We start from the raw sequence: 7,018 nt of genomic DNA on the forward strand, positions 1-7,018 counted from the left end.
GGCAGTTCGTTGGTACATGGAGATTGCATTTAAAGTCAGGAGACTGAAGGAAATAAAGTAGAGAATAAGGGTAGCCAAAAAAGAAACTTAAGGATTGAGCCCTAGGGAATCCCTCATGAAGAGGTCAGGAGATAGCAAGAACCTAGGAGTAGCCAGTGAGTTGCAGAAAACTGGGTAGGTCCTATAGGTTGGTGTTGTACTGAGGGGTCCTGCATTTGCTCAAACAGATGCTTTCCCCAACTTTCTCCACCTGGCTCTGTCTCAGGTGACTGACTTTAAAGGGAAGTGATTCCTGTTCCTTCCAATTTCTGATTGGTTAGACCAATGAGAAGGAGCCCCAAAAGGAGATTGGAAAGGGGGTAATGACATCAGATCCTTGGTGCTCAACCTTTACAATGCATCAAATTCACCTGCAAGGATTATTACACAGAGTGCTAGGCTCTGGTTCCTACCGAATTCTTGAGGAAATGTGAAAGTTTGCATTTAGAACAAGTTCTCAAGTAGTGATGAGCCTGCTAGTCAGTGTATTATACTTGAAGAATGAGTATGTTAGAGTCTGTAGTTCCCTAAATCCCTCTCTGTGAGATAGCTTCAGCCTGGTTGTGACCATAACAAAAAGTCACTACACCTCTAGGTTGGCCTGTACTACCTGCGTTTATTTCCTCTGGACTTTCAGTAACTTTTTGCCCTAATCTTTTCAAAGACAGTGACAGCTTTATTCCTGATGGAATAAGTTCCTACACCTGTCCTTCCTCTATACCACACTTATACCTTGGTAATTAGTCTTTCTGTGAATAAACCTTTATAAGCATTCTAATTTGATTGAGTCATCTGTGTTACTGATATAGCAATCCTAGAGATAAGTGAGTAAGAGTTTTTAAAAGATACACGTGCCATTTTAAAATGACCATTGGATTCAGCATTTGGAGGTCATTGGTAAGAATGTTGGAGACAAGAGCTGATTGGCACATTTGTGACAGAATACTATGAAGTATATACCTTCAAATTATCTCTGTTCCCCTAAAGACACCAAGAAACATTTAATACAGTGACTCTACGACCCTGAGTCATCAATGGCTCAATTTTTCTTCTGTTTAACTAGACACTCAAGATACCTGTGAGGAATCCCATGACCCCTTTTCTCCTAACATCAAGCCAATTAGAAAATCTTTCAAACCAATCAAGTTCAGTGGTTCTTAAACTTTAGAATGCACCAGAATCACCAGGAAAGCTTAAACTAGAGTGTTGGTCCCTAACCCAGAGCTCTGATTCAGTAGTTCTGGGGTGTTACCAGATCATTTGTTACACACTTTGGAAGTCACTGATGTCTAAGAGAATTCCCCTCTCCTACCTTTCCTTTCCGTCCCCAGTCAATCCAGGCCCTAATGACATTTGCCTGAGTGACCACTATACCCTCCAAATTCATCTCCTTCTAGATTTACCCTCCCTCATCAGTCACCTGCAAGGCTGACTAAGAAATCTCTCAAGGACACAAATTTTATTACACCACTTCCATGTTTCAAACAAGGTTCCATGCCGGGGATCTTTAGAATGAAGAGCCCACATAACCTCTACTCTGACCTCTCACCATTTCCCACTCTTAGTGAGCTTCAGACATATGAAATTATTCAAAGATCCCAGAACCCTTGAGAATGGCATTTTTTTTTTAATCTCTGGGAGGCCCTTCATTCCTAAGAGTCTAACCCTCCCTTAGTCACAGTCTGAACAGAAGCCTCTCCTTTAGGATCCATGGCATGTACTGGTGGGCTACAGAGCCACACCTATGGCCCACTGCATCACAAATGTGACTATCTCGTGTCTGACTTCTGGGTAAACAGGTATCACAGGTCTGTGCTCCAGTGTCCTTTACCATGCCTGGCTCACAAAAGAGCAGGAGCTCAACCCTATTTGTTGAATAATGAATGTATTATATCATTAAAAGTGAACAGGTTTTTTTTTTGAGGATTGAGCATTAATATATTGGGAAGAATGCATACAAACAGAACATACGATAATTTGAGGAGCACAGTAAACCCACAAGTAAATCTAAGAAACTTAGCATGTGTTCAAAACATCAGTATAATAATCCATTTTTGAGCATTATCTGGTACTTAATTCATTTTCTATCTTTGTACTTTCTGTATGATGCATTTCTTGTGTAATTACAATACATTTTTATTTTACTTTTTAATGTCATTTACATATGCTTTTTCTTTTAAGTTATACTTTAGCATTTGTACATCTCAGATATGAAGAATGAGCTCATTCTGTCCCCTAAATCATGTGGTCTTCTTTGTTTGATTTCTCATTTTCACATTTGGCACTCTCTCAAAATTCTAAATTGTTATGTTGATCTTTGGGTACACAGTATTTTAGAAATCACATGGGATTACCACATAATTCAACTATTCCATATTTTATCCTTTATAGTTTTTCTCGTTTATCTTTAAATTCATTGTTAGCTTTGAAAGTTAAATTGAATATTACTCACATTTAAAAATCTTTCTTATGAATATTGTGATGTGTACTGCAGTAATTACTTAATTTATGTGATTTAGAAATTTTCCATTATTTTACACTTTAATTTTGATGGTCTAGTTTTCAACAGTCTTTCATAAGTACTGTTTACTCTTTTATCTCTATTTTCACTTTTACTTTTTAATGGCAATATATTTTGTTCTATATTACAAGTATACCACATTTTGCTTGTTTAAGTATTTAAAACTACATATACTATTAGTCTCAATCTTTAAGTTGACAGTGTGAACTTATTAAGACACTCGAAATAAGTGACTAACTTAGTTGGCTTTTTAATTGTGTGTTCCAAATCTTCCTGTAAATTATACATTTTCTTGGTAACATTTATCTACACACTGTTCAGTAGCCATATTAAGCTGATGTGACTGTATATATACCTTTTCAAGGTAATATAGTTTTATTTTCTCTTTTTATGAGAGTTTAAATTCAGCCTTTACTTTGAAAGTTCTTGCATATTATAGTATATTTGTCTATATGCATCATTCATTTTTTATCATTCTGATATAATTTGACATTTCTGGAATTTCTCCCTTTTTCAATATAATTTTAACAATTTATTTCAGCACTCTTCAATATATTCTCTTTATTTTCTGTTACTTAAAAAATATTCATTTTTTGTTACCAAATGTAACTTATTTATTTTATTTTTGTACTGAGGGTACTTTGGTACATTGTGGCATTTACAAAAGTTCTTACAATATATCAAAATATCGTGTTTGAATTCACCTCCTCCATCTTTCTCCTTTATACCCCTCTCCCCTCGTACCTAGAATAGTTTCATCAAATATAATTTATAATTAAATAAATCCATTGGGTAAATTGAGCTTTTGAGAGAATGATAAAGTTTTATAAGAAAAAACTTAGTAACTTAGAAAAGTTCTCATTCTTCTAGAATGATAACGGTCATACCAACATAGCTCTTTCTTATCTCTTACAGACAGCTCTTTTCTAAGATCTTTCTTTCTTTTTTTTTTGGCTTTGTGAACATTTTAATATCTTTTTTTATTGTTTTATTATTCATATGTGCATACAATCATTGGGTCATTTCTCCCCCCGCCCCCACCCCCTCCCTTACCACCCACTCCGCCCCCTCCCTCTCCTCCCCCTCAATACCCAGCAGAAACTATTTTGCCCTTATTTCTAATTTTGTTGTAGAGAGAGTATAAGCAATAATAGGAAGGAACAAGGGGTTTTGCTGGTTGAGATAAGGATAGCTATACAGGGCATTGACTCACATTGATTTCCTGTGCGTGGGTGTTACCTTCTAGGTTAATTCTTTTTGATCTCACCTTTTCTCTAGTTCCTGGTCCCCTTTTCCTATTGGCCTCAGTTGCTTTTAAGGTATCTGCTTTAGTTTCTCTGCGTTAAGGGCAACAAGTGCTAGCTAATTTTTTAGGTGTCTTACCTATCCTCACCCCTTCCTTGTGTGCTCTGGCTTTTATCATGTGTTCATAGTCCAATCCCATTGTTGTGTTTGCCCTTGATCTAATGTCCACATATGAGGGAGAACATACGATTTTTGGTCTTTTGGGCCAGGCTAACCTCACTCAGAATGATGCTCTCCAATTCCATCCATTTACCAGCGAATGATAACATTTCGTTCTTCTTCATGGCTGCATAAAATTCCATTGTGTATAGATACCACATTTTCTTAATCCATTCATCAGTGCTGGGGCATCTTGGCTGTTTCCATAACTTGGCTATTGTGAATAGTGCTGCACTAAACATGGGTGTGCAGGTGCCTCTGGAGTAACCTGTGTCAGGGTCTTTTGGGTATATCCCCAAGAGTGGTATTGCTGGATCAAATGGTAGATCAATGTCTAGCTTTTTAAGTAGCCTCCAAATTTTTTCCAGAGTGGTTGTACTAGTTTACATTCCCACCCACAGTGTAAGAGGGTTCCTTTTTCCCTGCATCCTCGCCAGCACCTGTTGTTGGTGGTGTTGCTAATGATGGCTATTCTAACAGGGGTGAGGTGGAATCTTAGTGTGGTTTTCATTTGCATTTCCTTTATTCCTAGAGATGGCATGTGTTTTTTGGCCATTTGAATTTCTTCTTTTGAGAAAGTTCTGTTTAGTAAAAGTGAACAGTTTTAGTAACAATTTTAATAAGGTTTGAGGCACAAATCATTTTCTAGTTAACCTGCAATTAACTAGAAAATCAATGAACCATAACAATATATTCCCTGATTAACTGATATTTCAGTGAGTTAATAATGTCACTGGAGTGATAAAAATTGAAGAGGTGTGGATAAACCCAGCTTATACCCTTAAACTTTGCAAATCCTCAATAATATGCTGTCACACATTAAAACATAGATATGTTGCATTCAGGATTAAATTTGGCTAAACCCAGAATTTCTATGATATCCTTCTTTGTTCTTTTTTCTTTTCACATTACAAAAGCTTTAATTAGATAAATAAAATCAAGCTCTTTTATTTTCTGAAACTTATAAACTTATCAAAAAATCCCAATTCTACATGAATATGTATTATACACCACTCCTCAACGAAGTGACAGCCCCATTGCAGCATTTACCAATTTACAGAAGTTGGATTCTTACCAGCTACTTTGGGTGGCACTTCTCTTACAGCTAGGAACACTGAATTTTTCTCTCCTTTGCATTGATCAAAAATCATACTTAACAGAGGGATTTATTGACAAGTGTAAAGTTACATAAGAAATAAAGGCTACAATACACCCAGAGGAACAGGGGATCTGAGCTCCTATGCATGGCCTGCTTCCTCAACACCTACCCGCTTCTGTGTCAATTGTCTACCTTATTCTCTGGACTTCCTTTAAAATTCATAAGGTAAACTCATAGCCTGAACATGTTTCCTGACTATAATTTTACATCAGAACTGGGAGGCACAAAACACAAAGAGTTTGTGAAAATCCTATGCCAGGAACCTCATGAAATGACAGATTTGAAGGTCAGGAAATGGGACTCTCCAGATATAAGAGTAAGATGAATAGGAAAAATCAAGCCTTAGGAATCCAATGACTAATTTGCTGGACTTCTTTAAGTGTGTCTTCTTCCCTTATGTGTGTGTGTGTGTGTGTGTGTGTGTGTGTGTGTGTGTGTGTGTGTGTAAGAGAGAGAGAGATGGACAGACAGATAGACAGATCTGACTACATCATTTCCTTGGGAAAGGTATTAAGGTGAATGATGTTCAAGATCACCTTTAGAAAGTGGAAGTGAAATACTGAGTGCTGAAGTTATTTATTTGTTCAAAAAATGTGGTTTTAAACCTCTCTTGAGAAACACTAGGTTTAAGGAGTTTAAAAAAATATTTTTGAGTCCTTTAATCATTTTTACTATCTGTTAAGTGATTCATCATTGTTTCAAACAAGCTCCCTCTTCAAATCTCATCCTATACACACAGTTGCAATTTTCTTGTGAGATAGTACTCACCATTTTGAGGAAAATAAAACTAGTCACCTTTCAGTGAAGCACAAAGCAAGGTTATCTCTCCAGGTAGAATATATTGTAGGGAATACTCTGCATCTCTTATTGCTGATAAAATGCACTGTTAAACTGTCAGTATTTTCATAGTCAACCAATCTTCTTGCATCGAGTTTAAAATTCTAATGATAGGATAAATATTGAATCTCCATCAACGTACAAATGTATTTGAAATGATCCCAGAAATGACCAAGACCTAACATTTCATCTGTGGAGAAGTTAATGATTGTACTGAAATTTGTTTGAAGAGAGTATGTGACTACAGACCCAGGATGTGGAGAAGTTGGTAACCCATCAAGGAAAGCTGGCCTGTCAGATGTTTAGGTGTCCTGCCTGGATAAGGAACTCACTGGTAAAAAGTAAATTTATATACCTTTTTTATAGATGGGTTTAGGAAACACTTAAAATATAATTAAGGAAAAAGTAGCTCTACTTAGCATAAATTATAACATATAAAGTAGACGTTGTCAATAGAATTTTATAGTGTATGTGCTTTTTGCTCAGGTGAACAGTTGATCTGGCACGTTGGGATGGCAATATTGAGGAGAATTTGGAAGGTAGAATAGAAGCTACTCTGCGTAAAGGAAATAAAATACAGAAATTTAGTGAGAAGCTCTGTTCCCAAATAGAAGACGCCAGTCCAGGAAGACCACGCACTATGTACCTAGTGTTTGATTCACATGAAGCTCTAGTTCCCAGGATGACCTCTGGGGCCTTGGGAAGTCATTATGTGGTGAGGATGGAGCCTCATCAGTGGGATTAGTACTCTTATGTCTTAGTTTGGTTTACAGTTATAGCACAAAAAACTAGATATCTTGAAGAACAAAAATTTATTTCTGACAACTGTGGAGGCTGGGAAGTCCCAAGATGAAGGTGTCATTTCCGTTCCTGGTAAGGGCCTTCTTCCTGGTTTACAGATGAACATCTTGCTGTGTCCTCACATGACGGAGAAAGAGTTTGTCTCTCTCCTGTCTTTTCTATTTCCATTCTTCAAGGCTGCACCTTCATGACCTAAT

This window comes from Castor canadensis, chromosome 2 (genome assembly GCF_047511655.1).
Source record: "Castor canadensis chromosome 2, mCasCan1.hap1v2, whole genome shotgun sequence".
Taxonomy (NCBI): domain Eukaryota; kingdom Metazoa; phylum Chordata; class Mammalia; order Rodentia; family Castoridae; genus Castor; species Castor canadensis.